This window comes from Gorilla gorilla, chromosome 11 (assembly GCF_029281585.2).
Source record: "Gorilla gorilla gorilla isolate KB3781 chromosome 11, NHGRI_mGorGor1-v2.1_pri, whole genome shotgun sequence".
NCBI lineage: Eukaryota > Metazoa > Chordata > Mammalia > Primates > Hominidae > Gorilla > Gorilla gorilla.
In genome coordinates, this window is record NC_073235.2 from 141,431,799 (window position 1) to 141,450,957 (window position 19,159).

Sequence of the window (19,159 nt, forward strand, 5' to 3'; positions counted from 1 at the left end):
ATCCCATAAGGAAGGAAGCGGGCTGATCTGGGTCCAGATGAGGAAGGACCCGCTGCTGAGTTTTGCAGGGGTCTTTCTGAGAGAAGAGGGGAGCACGCCCTGCTCTCAACATTCCAGATGAGCTGAGACGATGATGGTGAGGAGGGCTCCCAGGTCCCAGGCATGGCTCAGAGACGCTCTGCGTCTGCACCATGATGCAGCGTCCCGATGAGGAAGGGACTGGCACTTTCCTTATTTTACAGTCAATTAGGGTAGGTAGGAAGGGGAGGAGCCTATGCTGACCACATCAATGGCACTCAGTGGGGACCCTGCAGCCAGACACCAGGGTCCAGGCTCATGGCTTGAGCGGGTGGAGTGACATGAAATGCACTGGGGTGGGAGTTAAGGGGGCCTGGGCTCTATTGCTGCAAGCCATGCCACGGAGGAAATCATGGAAACCAACGGTCCAGGCAGACCTGGTGTCTCATCTTCCCACCATCCTCCAAGCCCACTGCCCAGTGCTGCTGCACCTCCTCTCCTTTCCCCACACACCTGCCCCCGCTGGGGACTGGTTGCCACACCTGTTCTATCGCACCAGTGTCCTCTCTGGCCTGAAGTCTGGTCCTGCCCCTCCAGCCTGTGCCCCCCACTGTGGCCAAATGATTCTTCCAAAGGAACGATTTGTCCTGTCCCTGCCTTCCCCTTCATGCGCCTTCCCAGTGCCCCCAGGATGACAGTGAGACCTTCTGATGGCTCCAGGTCCCCTGCAGCCTCCTCTCTCACTGCCTCTCCCTGCCCTGATGCTGCCTGAGCCAGGCTAAGTTCCCCACGCTCCTGAAACAGGGCCCTGGCTGTTTTGCTGCCTGCTGGGTCCCTGAGCATGTAGGCCTGGCTGGTCAGCACTCGCTCCCCACCCCTCCTCCCTCTGAAGCCAGCTTTTCTCATCCCTCTGATCTCAGGTGAGCTCTTGATTCCTCTAGAAAACCTTCCCTCACCCCCAAGACTGGCTGAGGCGTCTCTGCTCATCCTCCATGGTGCCTGGCACTACCTCGGGATTGAGTCTGCAAGCCAGGCTCAGATGCAGCTCTGTCCATGCACAGCCCAGGTGAGGGCTCCATCCACACTCCAGGGAACCCCTGTGCCCCCTCCTGTCTGCTTTGCCAATGCAATTCCACCAGTAATCATGGCCCATCTGCCAGGCACTGGAGTGGTGCGCAGAGTCACTGGCATGCAGAGATGACAAAGGCCCTTCCTGACCCGGGGGAGAGGAGCTGACCTGGAGAAGGCAGGACATGGTGGGAATCACAGATGTGACCCACACCCTGTGAGCTCTAGCCTGCCCTCCTGGGTGTCCGCAGAGCCTCTGCTGGTACCACTGCCCACCAGAGAGCTCCTCCAAGGCCACACTGTGAGAGATCAGGGAAGGTCTCGGCTGGGTTCCCTGTTACTTTGGGAAAGGACAGATTGTAAAGCAATGCATGAAGTTGCTCATCCTCAGTGAGCACTTCTCAGCTACAGTGGAGCAGGGCAAAGGACACTGAGTCAGGAGCTGAGAGGGCAGATTCTTCCTGGTCCTGCCCCGTATGTTATGACCTTTAGCTTTGTCCCCCTGTCTCGGTCTACGAGACCAAGGCAGGAAGCACCAGGCCTTTCTGAGAGTGAGGACTTTGCTCCTCTCCAGGCCCCAGCCCCACGCTTTCCCACAAGCACTTGCAAAGCCATTGCTCTGGTCATACGGCGTGGACATCTGCCGCACCCCGTAAAGCAGCAGCACTTGTCAGTCACCCAGACATCACTCCGTAAATCTGCACGATGGCTCGGCAAGTTGTGAGGGGACGGCAGCTTTACGAGGTGCAACGTCTGTGACTAATGGGGCCAGGAGGCTGTGCAGGCGGGAACGGGGGGTTGGAGGATGAGAGAACAAACACTGGTGTGAGTGCATGCTCACACATCATATATACACATGCATACACACACATATACACATGCACAGTGCACACACACATATGTACCTACACAGTCTCATGCACACACACACATACACACATATGCATATACATACACACATATACACATGTATATGCATATACATGCACATACTTATATCTGTATGCATACATATATACACACATGCACACACATACACATGTACACACACGTGCACCTACACATTCACATGCACACATACATACACACATATGCATACATACATATGCATATACACACATATACACATGCACACACATATACACATGTACACACATATCTACACATGCACAATGCACATGCACGTGTACCTACACATTCACATGCAAACACATACATACACACATATGCATACATACATGTGCACATACATACACATACATACATATACACACATACCCACGTACACATACATATGCATGTACATGCACATATTTTTATATATGCATGCATACATATATACTCATACACACACATGCACAGACACACACACATATACACACACACTGGTGTATACATACATATACACACATACACACCCATGGGATTTCAGGCCTTGCCAGATTATGCCAGGGACATTGAATGCATTTCCTTTCAGAATTTACTTCCTGGGCTATGTCTAACCAGTGCTAGAATAGACAATTAAAAAGTGGAGAAACGTAACCGGAAATCCAGACATTTGCCTTTGCATTGATGACACACCCACTGTGCATTATTTTCTCTGTGTTGGAATTTTGTTTTAGGTATTTGGGCATTGAATAGATACACTTTGAAAAAATCTATTAGACATAGCTCATAATAAGAAAGCAGAGGAAAAGGAGAGGGCGTCACTTTTACTGAGCACATACTATGTGTCAGAACCCCACCCCACCATTGTTTTACATTTGTCATGTCTTTTAATATTCACAGCTACTCTCTGAAAGAGACATTGTTTCCCACATTTTCCAAGTGAAAAGAATGAGGTTTATAGCATTATGAGGCTTATAGCATTCTGAGAATGAGGTTTATAGCATTCTGAGAATGAGGTTTATAGCCCGCCAACTTCAGGCTGCTGGGTACCACTGACCCTCTACTGATTCATGCCCTTCATTTCACTGATGATGAAGGCCAGAGTGATAGTCCTTCAGGCCACATGTTGGCTCATTTCTCCATAATCTTGAACTTGACAATTGTGTACCCACTTGTTTAATGACAAAATTGAGAAGAATTTATTTTATTCATTTATTTCTTTATCTTATCATTCTTTTATTAAACATCTGATGAGTATCTTCAATGAGGAGTTTTGGGTTGAGGTATGGGGAAGTCCCCAAGCTGGAATCTCCCAGCTTCAATGCTATAAGCTATAAAAATTAAAGAAGTTGAATAGATACCATGAATTGACAGCACCTCCAACTAAAATTAAATGTTGTCAAGAGAAGGATTTTAAAGAGTTATACATTTTCATCATAATTCATATCCTTTGTAAATACTGATTACATTTTGAAGGGATTTGTTAAGCATGTAGCCAAGTTTCACTGGCAGTTTAATAAACACCTGTTACAACAGTAGGATGTACTAGAGCAAGCACAGACATTGGCATCAGCAAGCAAGTTTGGCTCCAGCCCTGCCACTGCCATCAGTATGGATTCAGCAAGTGGCAGGGACTCATCCTTTTGCACACAGTGGGCAGCCATTCTCTTACAGCCTGGTATTCAGGCAATATGTAGAGGCCACTGTCTGCAAGAGAGAAGATGCTGGCAAGAGTAAGGAGGGCATCAAACAATTCTTCTGGGAACAGAAGGAAAGTAATGGGCTGAAGGACATAACCAGAAGGCGGGGGGCGCCGTTAGGAGGATTTTGAATCCAGTCATGCAACGGGGCATGAGGTTGTGGAACAGCAGAGACAGAGGAAGAGTGGGGACAGGTAGACAAGGGGGAAACACCAATACGAGTTCAACTCCAAATGTGTGAGAGGGGCAAGGAAAAGTCAAGGATGACTCCCAGATGCTGATCTTGGTTGATAAGGTGAAGGAAGAGTGGACTCTTTCTTGAAAAGAGGGAAAAATGAGGTAAAAGAATATGGTCACAGAAACCAAGGAAGGAGACATGCTCAGAAAGGGAAAAATGAACTACATTGCCAATGTCATACCTAGAAGCAAAATTTTAGAAATACTGAAACATGGAAGCAGTGATTCTTCTATTCCTTATCATGTTTGGAGAAATCTCCACTGCAGAACACCTAAAACACTGGATACAGTATAGAAAGAAAACATCTCCTATGCATGGCTAGGTTAGTGGGGAAGTATGGGAAATTGTCTCATCCTGAAACAAGGAAGCATGAATCTGGAGGGGTGGTCCAGCAGCTGAAAATGGACCTTTGCTGGGGACATCTGCCAACCCCTGGTGACCTAGATCCTAGATTTAATAGGCCACTTGCTTAGGGACAGAGCACAAACCTGGGCGCCTGAGCCAATTACCAAGTCAAATTGGAGAATCTCAAATAAGGCCAGAATCTTTAAAATGTGATACTTCAAAAAGTACAACTTGCAATGGGGGAGGGGGAAAACACACCCTGCTAAAAGAGATGGTCCGGCCCTAGACCGACCTGAATAAACAAAGAGTATCTCCAAAGAATTCTTAAATCTCATACTCACAGGAGCTTGGGACTGGAATTCATACTACTTGTGTGGGGATGAAGAACTTAAACTTCAGTTTAAATAAAGTCTCAGGTGAGTCAAATCCCCAGGCAAATTTGGAGGAGTAAACTTTAAACTCAGGCTTTAACAGATAAAGTTTTATGGAACATAAGTTAACTATCAAACAACACAATCCACACAAGGAAATAAGCCACCATGAGCAAGAGTAAGCAGAAACTACAAAACATAGTATGCGATTCACAAAAATCAAAGGTGTCATAATGATCAGATGCTAGAATACAAAATAAATCTCTTTTATATGTTTCAAGAAGTAAAATAAGATTTTGAAAGTATGATGGTAAGGAATTATCAAGGAAATAAACAAGCAGTTACAAACAGAACCAATAAAAGTACAAAATATGAAAAATACAATGGCTAAAATCAGAAACTCAATAGATGAAGTAAACAACAGATTAAATACAACTGAAGAGAGACTCAGTAAATTTGAAGGCAGATCTGAAAACATACATAAAGCTGAAGAGAGACTAAGTAGATTAGAAGATAGATCTGAATAATTTAGGTAAAATATAAAATATAAAGGAGATGGAAAACATGAAAGAGATAAAGAGATGGAGATGGACAGACTGTGAGAGAGGAAATATTTGAAGAGATAATTGAAGAGAATATTCTATTATTATTGAAAGACTCTAATATTCAGATTAAGAAACTAGTGAACACCAAGCAGAATAATAATAATAATAAGCACTCTACAAGCATCATAGTGCCTTGAGGGATACCAAAGATAATGGGAACATCTAAGAATGGAGAGAAAAAACAGATTACCTAAAGGTGAACAGTTTGATAGCTGACATTTCAACAACATAAAAGCCAAAAGACGGTAAAATAATATCTTCAAAATATTGTAAGAAATCATTCTTAATCTAAAATTTTATGCCCAGAATATCTCTTCTCCAAGAATAAGGATGAAATAAAGATTCCTCAGACAAACAAAAATGGAATTTACAGCTGACACACTCTTTTGAAGATATGCTTTTGACACACTTTTCTAAAAGAGTGGAGGAAGAATAGTTTCAGAAAAAAGATCTGAATTTAAGCAGAAATGATGAGGGCTACGATAATAAGCAAGTGGGTAAATCTAAACATTGATTTAAAACCCAATAATAATAATGTATAATTTGGGGGATAAAATGAAATCAGAATAGCCAGAAACTAAGAAAGCAATGGCATGTAAATTGGGAAGGGATTATCAGAGTTAAAGCATTCTAAAGCCCTTTTGTTTTTGGAGAGAAAGGTAATGATATTATTTTTTTAATTAAGTTAAAGTTTGAAAATAAAGGGATGGAAAAGGGCAAATACTCCAAGGAAAGCTGTTACAACTATATTAATATCAGATGAAATACAGCCTAAGGCAAAAAGCATTCCTAGAAATAAAGAGGGTCACTGTAAATTGACAAAACGGTCAATTTACCAGGAAAATGTGATTATTTTAAAAGTCTTTTGTAACCTGCTAACATAGCTTCAAAATGTATAAAATAAAAATGGACAGACCCACTTATAAATTGTTAAGAGAAATTTGTTGTTCCATTATAATAAATTATAAAAACCAATGAGAGAAATGGACAAAACACAACCTACTGAATATGTTAACACACCACTCCTAGTAATCAATACATCAGGAAGATACCACCCAGCAAGGGTGTATCAGATTTAAACAACATAATTTAAAATCTGGGCCCAATAGGCATACATAAAATACTGCACCCCAAAACTGGAAAATATTCTTTCAAGAACACGTGGGGAATTTCCAAAAATTGACCACCAAGAAATTGACTCAAAAATGGACTCGGCCTGGCCAACATGGTGAAACTCCATCTCTATCAAAAATACAAAATTAGCCGGATGTGGTAGTGTGCCTGTAGTCCCAGCTACTTGGGAGGCTGAGGCAGGAGAATTGCTTGAACCTGGGAGGTGGAGGTTGCAGTGAGCCGAGATCATGCCATTGCACTGCGGCCTGGGCAACAAGAGTGAAACTCCATCTCAAAAAAAAAAAAAAAAAAAAAAAGATTTATGGTATTGCGCTAAACACAATGAAAAGTACAGAACTGCAAGAGGTCACTTTTTACTGCAATACTCAATTTACTGGAGAGATGAACTGCTGAGGTGGAGGTGATTGGGGCACACTGGTTTTCCACAGATTCAATACTTGAACTCACCAATGTCAACAAGAGGTGGCTACAGAATTATTCCAGTAGTGGAGTATGTACTTCAGTTTGTCAGTGTTTGAGTGCATCAATTTTGATAAATTTTAACTTTTATAGTAGGTTTGTATATATTTTATGGTAGTAAATGATAAAACAGACTAGTATTTACATATATTTTGTGCATTCATGACGTATCTTTTTCTTAATTTTTTCACTCTTTCTAGGCTACACGGTTCACCTGTGTTTTTTCAAATTGTGGAAAATCTCCAAAAATGTTTCCAATATATTTATTGAAAAAAATCTGCATATATGTGGACCCATGCAGTTCAAACCCATGTTGTTCAAGGGTCAGCTGTGTGTCACTGATAGACTGACTCTTTATTTTTATTTTTGAGGCATAGTCTCGCTCTGTCACCCAGGTTGAAGTGCAATGGTGTGATCTCGGCTCACTGCAACCTCCACCTCCCAGGTTCAAGTGATTCTCCTGCTTCAGCCTCCCGAGTAGCTGGGATTACAGATGTGTGCCCCCATGCCCGGCTGATTTTTTTGTATTTTTAGTAGAGAAAGGGTTTCACCATGTTGGCCAGGCTGGTCTCGAACTCTTGACCTCAGGTGATCCATCCGCCTCAGCCTCCCAAAGTGCTGGGATGAGCCACTGTGCCCGGCCCGATAGACCAACTTTTTTTTTTCCTTTTTTTTTTTTTTTTTTTTTTTTTTTTTGAGACAGAGTCTCACCCTGTTGCCCAGGCTGGAGTGCAATGGTGCTATCTCGGCTCATGGCTCACTGCAACCCCCGCCTTCTGGGTTCAAACGATTCTCCTGCCTCAGCCTCCCAAGTAGGTAGGATAACAGGCGCCCACCACCATGCCCAGCTAATTTTTGTATTTTTAGTGGAGACAGGGTTTCACCATGTTGGCCAGACTGGTCTCAAACTCCTGACATTGTGATCCACCTGCCTCAGCCTCCCAAAGTGGTGGGATTACAGGCGTGAGCCACTGCGCCTGGCCCTAGACCAACTCTTAAACCATCACTTCCATTGATGGACTAGACACAACCTTTGGCTCCAGTTTAGACTGGCTGTTTTGGCTGCTTGCAAACTGCTCTTCTTGAATGCTCTCTCACCATTATCCTGCTTGGAGGGTTCTTCCCTTTGTCACACACTCAGTCAACGGATACCTATCAAAATCTCCGAAATGGAAAATTCTCTCATGTTGCCTTCTGCCTACTTGTTTTTTCTTAGCTCACAGGCGGGACTCGGCACAGACTTAGTCTACCCTAGGGCTTGGGAGCCATTTGTCCCACTCCACTCTTTCCTTTCAGGGCCCCCAGGTCGGGAGGTCCAGCAGGCTGCTTCCTGGCATTCACAGGGGGCAGGTGCACCCTCTGCTCTCTGAGAGGAATTACTCACAGGCTCCTGCTGCCCAACCTTCCAGAAAACCACCATATCCCATTTCCACCCCAGGCGTGGGGCAAAACAACTCCAAGGCTTTCTGCTTTCAGCTACAGTTTATAAGCAGATTCAGTGAAGATACACAGAGTTAATCTCTGCCTGACAGTGAAGTGCATGCCTGCAATATCCCATGCTGCAATGTCCACTGAAACAAAAGAAAACATTCCCACACTCTATGCGTGGTTATAGACCGCATCTTCTGGGTCTGTAGAGAAGTGCATGCCTGCAATATCCCATGCTGCAATGTCCACTGAAACAAAAGAAAACATTCCCACACTCTATGCGTGGTTATAGACCGCATCTTCTGGGTCTGTAGAAGTGAGGTATGTGTTGGCGGTGGGCGGGGTGGGCGGTGGGTGGTGGTGGCCCTGATGAGGGACCACATATGTCCATAGCACAGATTCTTATTCCATTGCATTTTGATTTATTTGCTGGTTGCTTTTCACATTTTACAAACATTGTTTTGCAACAGTTTATTCCTTCTGCATTTACGGAGGGCCTGCTAACTCTGGGCTCTAGTGAGTTGAATATGGAAAAACAGAGTTTCTTGTTCTTGAGTTTACGAAGAGCTCAAGCTCACAGACTGAAAGGCTGGAGGAGATGGATATGGGGCAAAGCGGTCAGTAGTGAGAAATGCTCCCTAGGGGCTGGTGCAAAGGGCTGTGGAAGCCCAAAGTAGGAAATGATCAGCCTCATTTGGGCGTGGTTGGTGTGCCTGCATTGGCATAGACTCTGCAGAAGCTGTGACATTGTGTGGAGTCCTGGAGGGTGACTAGCAGTTTTCTGGGTGGCAAATGAGGAGGACTTGCTGCATAAAAGGCAGAACTGAGGCAAAAGATGAAAACTTGATTTTCACAACCAATGTGTGTTTCAGTGATTTCTTCCCAGAGCAGGGTCCAGCAACTACATCAGTGTTGATCAAGCTGGGGCCTACAGAAGCACTGTGTAGCTGAATTTTGCCTTTGTGTTCTGGACTGACAAGAAGGCCAACTGATCACCAACACAGTGATGTCATGTCAGCCCCATGTTTGCCTTAGTGTTCACAGTCAGGGGGAGTCCTTATTTAATTGCTCAAGGTGAAAAAGGAAGAACAAAGGCCGACTACAAGTAAGCAATGCATTTACACTGGGTGAAAACCAGAGGTGTCTGTGGCTCAACGAGGAAATAGTCATGAGAGAAACAGCCTTTCCTAAAGCACCATGGGTGTGCAGAGCTTACAGGAACAGGCAGCAAGTCGCTTAGTGCCACATTCTCTTCGGAAGATACGGATGAATCTCAGCAAAATCATATCATCCTTTGTGTTCAATTGATGCTGTCAACATGGACTTTCATGGTTTCCATTGTATCTGTTCCTATTATATATATTTCTTTTCATTTTGCTGCATACAAGTTATTGTAAAAGGCCAGCACTTTGGTTTATATTTATGCATATTCAAATGACATTATAATAAAATATAATAAAAGTAATGTAAATATATGTGAAGCATTGTAAAATACAATAAAAGTAATGTAAGACAATGCTGGGTGTCCATAAAAATTGTTTTTCCTTCAATGGATGCATGTATTCTTCAAGTTTGAGAAACCCTGATTATTGCATTTTCTTTTTAAAAATAGTTACGTCTATATACCATAACACTAACATCCCATAACATTTTGCCCTTCCCTTATTTTTTCAATGTTTAAAACTCTGCTTTTCATTATCAAAAAAGGCAGGCTGGTCTATCCTCAGATCCACACTGTAAAATAAATAACATGACATTCCACTAAATTAGCCTCCATAAAATGTTGCAGTACAGTTTTTAAAAAGATGATGAAAAATGTGAAAACATCAATGACTTTTTATTAGAGAAATTTCCTTCACCTCTGAAAAAGACTGGAATTAATTTATGTAGCCCTGAAAATAGAAACGGAGGGCTGAACTGGCCAAGTTCTTTTTCAAATAGCAAAACTAAGACTCTCAAAGGTGAATTTTTCTCATAGTTCTCATGCTGACAAAAGTAACCTCGAAGATCCATCCCGCCCATTTGCATTTGGACAAATCACTCAGCTGTCAGGTGAATTGCTTGTGTGGGGTGTGTTTAAACACCAGCTCGCCCTGCATCTCGAGCAGCTTCCACTTAGAAGTCATACCAGCTTTTCAAAAGCAGATTGCGTCCCTTTGAAATTCCGTTATAGGAGAAATTCCACCTCTGGTTTTTATTATACTGTTGCATTAACTCTTATATTAGGATAAAAAGAAACACATTCTCTTCTTCAAACAATAGAAAAAGGAAATGTCACTCTCACCAGTCTTTTCTTTTTTGGGGGGGAATTCTAATCCATTTATATCCTCAAAGGCATTTTCATTCTTTGGGGGAGATTTGAAGGCCAATTCTTATTAGCCCCTTGGAAACAGCTTAACAGTCTTCCTTTCCATGCCTTAAAAACCACCCATGTTCTTTCAGTTTTATCTTAATAAAGACACAGATGCCATTTAAGAAGCTTGAGATCCATGTGGACTGGGGCCAACGCTGTTGAGATGGTTCTGTGCAGAGTCATCTGGAAGGAGAGACTTTTGTGGCCCATGAGGACCTGCTTCGCCAATGCTGCAATAGTCTAACCTAGAACTACCAGATCTTTGGCTACAATGATTCCCCCTTCATTGTCAGTGAGCCCTGGGTAGTATTGTGGGCATGTGGGGAACACAGTGAAAATGCATCATCTGTATTGACTGGGGGTAAAAAGTTCTTACTAAGTCAATCCTGATGTTCTTGGAGTGAGGGCGGAAGCCTTCAGCATGGGGTCTTGATTATTGTTCCAAGAATAAGCAATAACTTTTTGAATTAGAAAACATGGTTTTGAATAGGAAGCTCAGAGTATGACTGAAAAGAATAGTGAGTGATTTAATATTGTTCTTAAGTCACTGTTTTACTGGCAATAACATACTCTTTGCTTGCTTTTCAGGAGTGGCTTTCTATATATTTTATATCTTCTAACCATGCTTTGCATTGCCATTATAGTTTCTAGAAATATTTGTATTGAACATCCACAGTGCAAGCTAATTATCAATGTATATTATCTAGGTATCAATGTATCTTATCTAGGTATCAATGTATATTATCTAGGTATCAATGTATATTATCTAGGTATCAATGTACATTATCTAGGTATCAATGTATCTTATCTAGGTATATTATTATAGATATTCTCTTATCTAGGTATATTATTTATCCTAAAAATATGTAAAATATCATAACTTATTTTTGATAAATTCATTTAGCATCATTGTAGCAAGGAGCATCAGTGTTCTAGGTCCATTCTCAGAATAGCCCCAGGACAGGATTCCTGCACCCGATTGAAATGTATTGATGAAAGTTGTGTTGTTGCATCAACTGAGCTGTGGAAATTTACCAGCCAATAACTTTCATTTAATTCATAGATTACAAACCCATTTATCAACTTTATTACAATTCCACAAGTCAGCTAGACTTCATTATTATATTTGTCTACTTTGCATATCATATAGCATAGAAGAGATGGTATGGATATAATCTGCAAAATATAACAGTTCCATACAACAGCAGCAACAAATATTTTGTCTTTTTATTTATTTCCATCTTCCCATTCTTCCCTTTTTTATTATTCAGTGAACAGTGGAGAGCATCTGTCCAACCAACTTGTTATGACTTGTCTCCTCTCTCACTTACGCTAATTATAACAAGGACAGGACTGGCACCAAACAAGTCATTTCTTGGCAAATCAGCCATATATTATAGTTAGGTTTTTGTTAGAGCAGTACTAGGTTAGGTCCAATTTATAAGACAGTATATAAACAACATAACTTTGGGAACTGAAAATACAATATCTGAAATGAAGATTTCACTGGATGGGCTTAATAGCAGACTTGCATTGGCAGAATAAAGATTGGTGAACTTGAGGCTAGATAAATAGAAGAGATTCAATCTGAGGAGTAAAGAGAAAACTAGCAAACAATAGAGTTCAGTGACGTGTGGCATAATAAATCTATTAATAACCATTTCTAACATTATTCTTTTCTATTGACCACACTTAAATTGCCTTTCTTCCTTTCTTTCTTCTTTCCTTCCTTCTTTCCTTCCTTTCTTCCTCCCTTTCTTCTCTTTCTTTCTTTTTTTTCTTTTTTAAAAATTTTATTATTATTATACTTTAAGTTTTAGGGTACATGTGCACAACATGCAGGTTTGTTACATAGGTATACATGTGCCATGTTGGTGTGCTGCACCCATTAACTCGTCATTTAGCATTAGATATATCTCCTAATGCTATCCCTCCCTCCTCCCCCAACCCCACAACAGTCCCTGGTGTGTGATGTTCCCCTTCCTGTGTCCATGTGATCTCATTGTTCAATTCCCACCTATGAGTGAGAACATGCAGTGTTTGGTTTTTTATCCTTGCGATAGTTTGCTGAGAATGATGGTTTCCAGCTTCATCCATGTCCCTACAAAGGACATGAACTCATCATTTTTTATGGTTGCATCGTATTCCATGGTGTATATGTGCCACATTTTCTTAATCCAGTCTATCATTGTTGGACATTTGGGTTGGTTCCAAGTCTTTGCTATTGTGAATAGTGCCGCAATAAACATACGTGTGCATGTGTCCTTATAGCAGCATGATTTATAATCCTTTGGGTATATACACAGTAATGGGATGGCTGGGTCAAATGGCATTTCTAGCTCTAGATCCCTGAGGAATCGCCACACTGACTTCCACAATGGTTGAACTAGTTTACGGTCCCACCAACAGTGTAAAAGTGTTCTTATTTCTCCACATCCTTTCTTTCTTTCTTTCTTTCTCTTTCTTTCTTTCTTTCTTTCTTTCTTTCTTTCTTTCTTTCTTTCTTTCTTTCTTTCCCTTCCTTCCTTCCTTCCTTCCTTCCTTCCTTCCTTCCTTCCTTCCTTCCTTCCTTTTCTCTCTCTCTCACTCTCTCTCTTTCTTTCTTTTTTGTGAGATGGAGTCTTGCTGCTGTCACCCAGGCTGGAGTGCAGTGGCATGATCTTGGCTCACTGCAACCTTCGCCTCCCAGGTTCCAGCAATTCTCCTGCCTCAACCTCCTGAGTAGCTGAGATTACAGGTGCCTGCCACCATGCCCAGCTAATTTTTGTATTTTTAGTAGAGATGGAGTTTTACCATATTGGCCAGGCTGGTCTCAAACTCCTGGTCTCAAGTGATCCACCTGCCTTAACCTCTCAAAGTGCTGGGATTACAGGCGTGAGCCACCGCGCCCGGCCTTTCCTCTTTTTCCTACCTGCCTGAGAGCTTCATAATAAGAACTGGATTCCAGCTGCCCCTTGTAGCCTCAATACTAAGCTTAGCACATATTAAACACTCAACAAATACATAGGAAATAGACTCGTGGATATTGTTTGCAGAGTCACTTATAAGTGTGAAGCAATCCAAATTCCCCAATATAGGAAAATGGTTAAATAGATCATGTACATCTGGATGATGAAACAGATTACAGACATTGAAAATTTTATTTTTGAATAATATCGAATGACATGAGAAAATTTTCCTGATATGGTAATAAATAAAAATAGAAAAATATGTAACTTTTTTATTATTTATTTTGAGATAGGGTCTCACTCTTGTCACCAAGGCTAGAGTGCACTGGCATGAACATGGTTCACTGCAACCTCAAACTCCTCGGCCCAAGAAATCCTCCTGCCTTAGCTTCCCGAGTAGCTGGGACCACAGGCATATGCCACTATGTCCGGATAATTTTTAAAAAAATTTTTTGTAGATATGAGGTCTCACTATGTCGCCCAGGCTGGTCTCAAAGTCCTGGCCTCAAGTGATCCCAAAGTGCTGGGATTACAGGTGGATATGCAACTTTGTATACAACATGGTCTTTCTTTTCTTTACAAATTGTGTCCTTTCATTCATTCATTCACTCAACAAATGTTTATTGATGCACATTATTGCCAAGTTTCACTGTTGAAGATTCTAGGGGTGTGTGTGTGTGTGTGTGTGTGTGTATACAAAACAAATCTCTGTCCTCATAGAGTTTATATTATAGACAGGGTAGATAAACAGAAAACAAAATAAGTAAGTTCCATATTTTATTAGGTGACATATACTGTGGGTAAAATCAAGAGGTATCAAGTTTTTTCAGGAGGTCCTTTCCATAGGATTACGAGGAGGACCGTGCAGTCATTGGGCAAAGGCTTGAAGAGTGTGAGAGGCAGGCATTTCAGAAAGAATAGGAGGTGAAGGGCTCTGAGCCCAGAGTGATGATGGGGGGTTTGGGACCAGGAAGAAGGCCCATGTGGCTGCACCAAAGGGAATGAGTCCAGGAGTGGCAGGCGATGACCTCAGAGGGTCCTGGGGAACCAGCAGTTAGGACCTGGAAGGTGCTTGGAATGACCTTGGTTTTTACTTTTGCATCAGGTGGTTTTTAACAGAGAAGTGACATGATCAGACTCAAGTTTTGAAAGAATCACCCGGGTTGTGTTGAGAAAAGACTGGGGCCAAAGCTGTACATTGTGAGTGAGAGAGTGTGTGTGAGTGTGCATGTGTGTGAGTGTGCATGTGTGTGTTTGCATGTGAGTGTGTGTGTGAGTGTGCATATGGGATGAGTGTGAGAGTGTGTGTGTGCACATATGAGTGTGTGTGTGGAGTGGGTGTGTATGTGTATGTGTGTGTGAATGTGTGTGTATGTGTGCACCTGCCGACCACCATGTGACTCTGGGTAAGGCGTGAGGCAACTTCATAGAGGAGGCCTACATCTCCTAAACTGTGAAGTGAGTATTGTCGTTTAGGGTTATTCTGAGCATAGCATGGGAAAAGGATTTGAGAAACCCTACCATCAGTTATAAAACAGTGTAAGTGTTTAAGGGGCCCCAGAGTATTAGTAACCTATGTGGTTGAAGGGAACTACATTGATACTTCTTGAAAGAGTAAGAATTTTTCAGTTTTATTTTTTGACATTAAGACCAAGTTGTAGGAGAGAGGGCAGTGGGGATGTGGATGGAGAATCAAAGAGACCTTATCTTAGGATCCAAACCACCATTAAATATAGGTAATGATTCAGAGAACTTGTTGGGATCTACACTTTATTCTGCATTATAGCATTTCTTGTGCTTCCGCAACAGGCTGTGGGCTGCATGTGGATAAGAATTGGGTGTTCCTAGGTATTGTATATAGTAGGCACCCAATCTATTGTTTTGTCATAGCTGTAACCTTGTTGCCAAGGGGAACAGAATAACGAAAAAGTCTAACAACCCCTTATATGGTTCTGACAGTTTGTTACTTTCACACTGTTTCCTGGTCTACAGCAAATTGTATCTACTATCATTCCGTTGTATTAAGAATGGTAAATTATTCTTCCTCCTTTCCCTCTTTCCCTAATCAAACACTTAAGTCTGTAAACATCTTCATGAAGTTCCTTCTGTGAGTTTTAACTGGAGATTAAACCTGAAGAAGGGGATTAGAATGATCTCAGGAAGTCTTTCAGTGGAAGGTTGATTCAAACTCCGAACTTTCTTTCTGTCTGCTTCCCTTCATTGTGGGACACCGTCGATAAAATAAGAAACATGTGCCCTAGTTAAATGTGAATGCCTCAGTGTAACAGCGAACCCCCTGCTGCTGGACAGCCCTAAACTGTTTAAGCCTGTGTGTCCCTTGATTTCATAGGAGACTCTGCGAGACACAATCCTGCTGATGGCCAAACCACAGCGACAGTCTCTCCAACAAGGTAGACGTTGGATTTATGGTCAGAACAGTGCTCTTGGGGGCCATTAAAGTGGCAAGGTACCGGTTTTGGCTCTTCACTTTTAGGTCAGTACAAATTATGGACGATCCCATCTGTGATTTTGAGCAAGCTCCCTATTTGATGATGATTTCTAGGGGCAGGTGAACCCGAATGCCACAGAGTGGCCGTATCAGGGGGACAGCGTTTCCTCTGACTACCCTTCTGCGGTGGATCAGGTGATCCCGGCCTGCAAACCTTGTCAGCACATCTTTTCTGAAAGTCCAGTTGCATGCTCAGATCTGAGTGCCCAAGTCTTGCCGCTAGAGAGTAGTGCTGAAGAGGACAGCTCCCGTGGGTCCCTTAGCAGATGGCAGTCAACACCAACAGAAGCTTGGCGTTCTCTCCCTCACAGGGTGCAGAAGGCGAGCAGCCAGCGTCAGAGAGAGGAAGAGCATGCTCAGTACCAGTTCTGCTTCCCAGGAGCTGAGATGCTGGCCCCGACCTTCCCCTGTGAAAATGACTCTCTAAAATCAACACTCACTGCCTGGCACCTGCTTACATCACCTTACTCGGTGACATCATCATCTCAGGTTCTGATCCCAGATCATGCACAGATGAATATATAAAAATGGCTGCAAGTGTCAGAAGAATGACATCTGAAATACAAGCAGTGAGTGCATCAGTATTTCAGGATTGATCATGGTGCAGATACTTGTTCTTAAATGCCAGCCAAAGTCATGTAAATGTGGAAACTTAGCCATTTCAACAATGGAAAACAATTTAAAGCTTATTTCAAAATAATATCCCATGAAGCGCTGTACCAATAACTTGTATAAAATGAAAGCACAGATCAACATATTTTATAAATTATTAAGAAATAATTATGTCATTAATTTGAGGGCTATGAAAAATATCTAGTATTTATCTTTGCCTTTTAAATGGCCTTTAGAAATTGAGATATAAAAAGTCTTTAGAATTAGAACACAAGATTAACAGTATTATATCAGGGTAAATGGTCTTGAGGTTTTCTTCTTGGTATTTCCATTAGTCTTAATGCCCAAATCTTCTAATATAAATTCTACTCATCCACCCAAAATGTGCTAAGACATCATTGAAAACTTTGAGCTGTGCAATTACAAGAGAAATTATTTGGCAATTAGTATATGGAGCCACTTAGAATCATAATCAGTTCATTAAATGACTTTGATTTAAAAAGGAGAGAGAAAGAAAAAAGAAAGCAAAGATTCAGATGTTTGGGGGATCTCTTAAGAGCAATGAGATAAGAACTTATTTTAAGAAAAGCAACACTGTACATGAGTTAATTGGCTGTTGAGGTTGGTGAATAGAGAATAGTAGCTAGAGAAGCATGGAAGAACGTTTGGATAAGTTGAGGCAGTTTGTACTATAAGTCAATATTTTATTTCTTTTTTTCTTTGAGACAGGGTCTCGCTTTGTTGCTCCAGGATGGAGTGCAGTGGCATGATCACAGCTCAGTGCTTCCTTGAGCTCCTGAACTCAAGGGATCCTCCTGCCTCAGCCTCCCAAAGTGCTGGGATTACAGGCATGTGCCGCCACTATTTTTTTTATTTTTTATTTCTTTTATTTTGTAGAGATGGATTCTTGCTATGTTGCCCAGGCTGTTCTCGAACTCCTGGGCTCAAGCAATCTACCCTCCTCACCCTCCCAAAGTGCTGGGATTACAGGCATGAGCCATTGTGCCCAGCCAAGTCATTCCACTTTCTAAGTTCCCAGCTGCCTGTACCTAACGATTTTTGTGAATAAATGGTTTTCAGAACAACAAAAATGGGAAGCGATATCTCTTTCTAGCTAGATATTAGCTAATCATTGTTTGTGGTCAGTGTGCATGGAGATTAAATTCGTGCTTTAAATCCTTTGTGCCAGTGCTGCTCAGACAGGGGCTCAGTTGACTTTTTAAGCCACCATGGAAATCCATTTAAATGAAGCCATTTATCTTTGCTCTGTTTGGTTAAATCTTATTCCGTTTCTCCTCCAAATCCCTTCATCATGCAGATCTGACCACCCGCCTCCCCTGGATAAAATGGGATTAAATAAACTTTGATGAAACGAGATTCGGCTGCAGAACAGCAGCTGTCAGACCCCCGTCCTCTGTTGAGTGCTCTGAGCATCTCGTGGGCCCCACATCCCCGGCAGCAGATGGTGGAGAGAAATCAGTGAGGTTTTTGAGAGGCACAATTCTGCCTTGGTGCATTTACTCCTCTTCATTTTCCTTTTCCTTTCCTCTCTTGCCCTCACTTCCATAAACTCACAGTGCAATATCTTTTCTTCATATTTGTATAGTTCTTTAATATTTGAAACATAATTTCACTGGTGCTTTTTGATTTGCACATCCTCATAGCAGTCCTACGATAGATAATAAAACTATTTTACAGAAGTTGAAAAGATTGAGAAATTCAAGTTCTCATTATATTCCCAAGTCAAGGTGTACTTTTGGGTTTTTTGTTTGCTTGTTTTTTGAGACAGTCTCACTCTGTCACCCAGGCTGCAGTGCAGTGGTGCGATCATAGCTCACTGCAACCTTGACCTCCCTGGCTCGAGGGATCCTCCTGCCTCAGCCTCCCAAGTAGCTGGGACTACAGGTGCTTGCTGCTATGCCCAGCTAATTCGAAAAAAAAATTTTTGCAGAGATGGGGGTCTCACTGTGTTGCCCAGGCTTGTCTCAAACTCCTGGGCTCAAGGTTTCCTCCCACTTCAGCCTCCCAAAGGGCTGGGATTACAGGTGAGAGCCATTGCAACCAGCCTACCAGGGCGTACTTTTAAATAAACTTCTGCCTGACTAGAAGTTGGTTTTACCTTCACTGTGCAGGGGACATACACACAGGGGCTTAGCATTTTCTATTTCAGGGGATTTTCCTATTATATATTTGTGTAATGTAGTACTTGGCTTGTGGGCAAAGCTAACCAGGCATGGGTGTCTGAATGACCAGCTCAACTTCACAGTGCTCATGAGGATGCAGAGAGGGCACAGCCAAGTGAAGGAGGGAGGGACACTCTCTGGATGAGCTTGAGCAGGTTGTCCAAATGTCCCGAGCCTGAGTTTCTCATCATACCTGACTTCTCGGGATTGCTGTGGGGTTGATGATGATGGTCCTCACGCCCAGCCGTTGCTGGCATGTGGCGCACACACTTGCCTGTTAGCCACTGCGGTGCTCCTTGC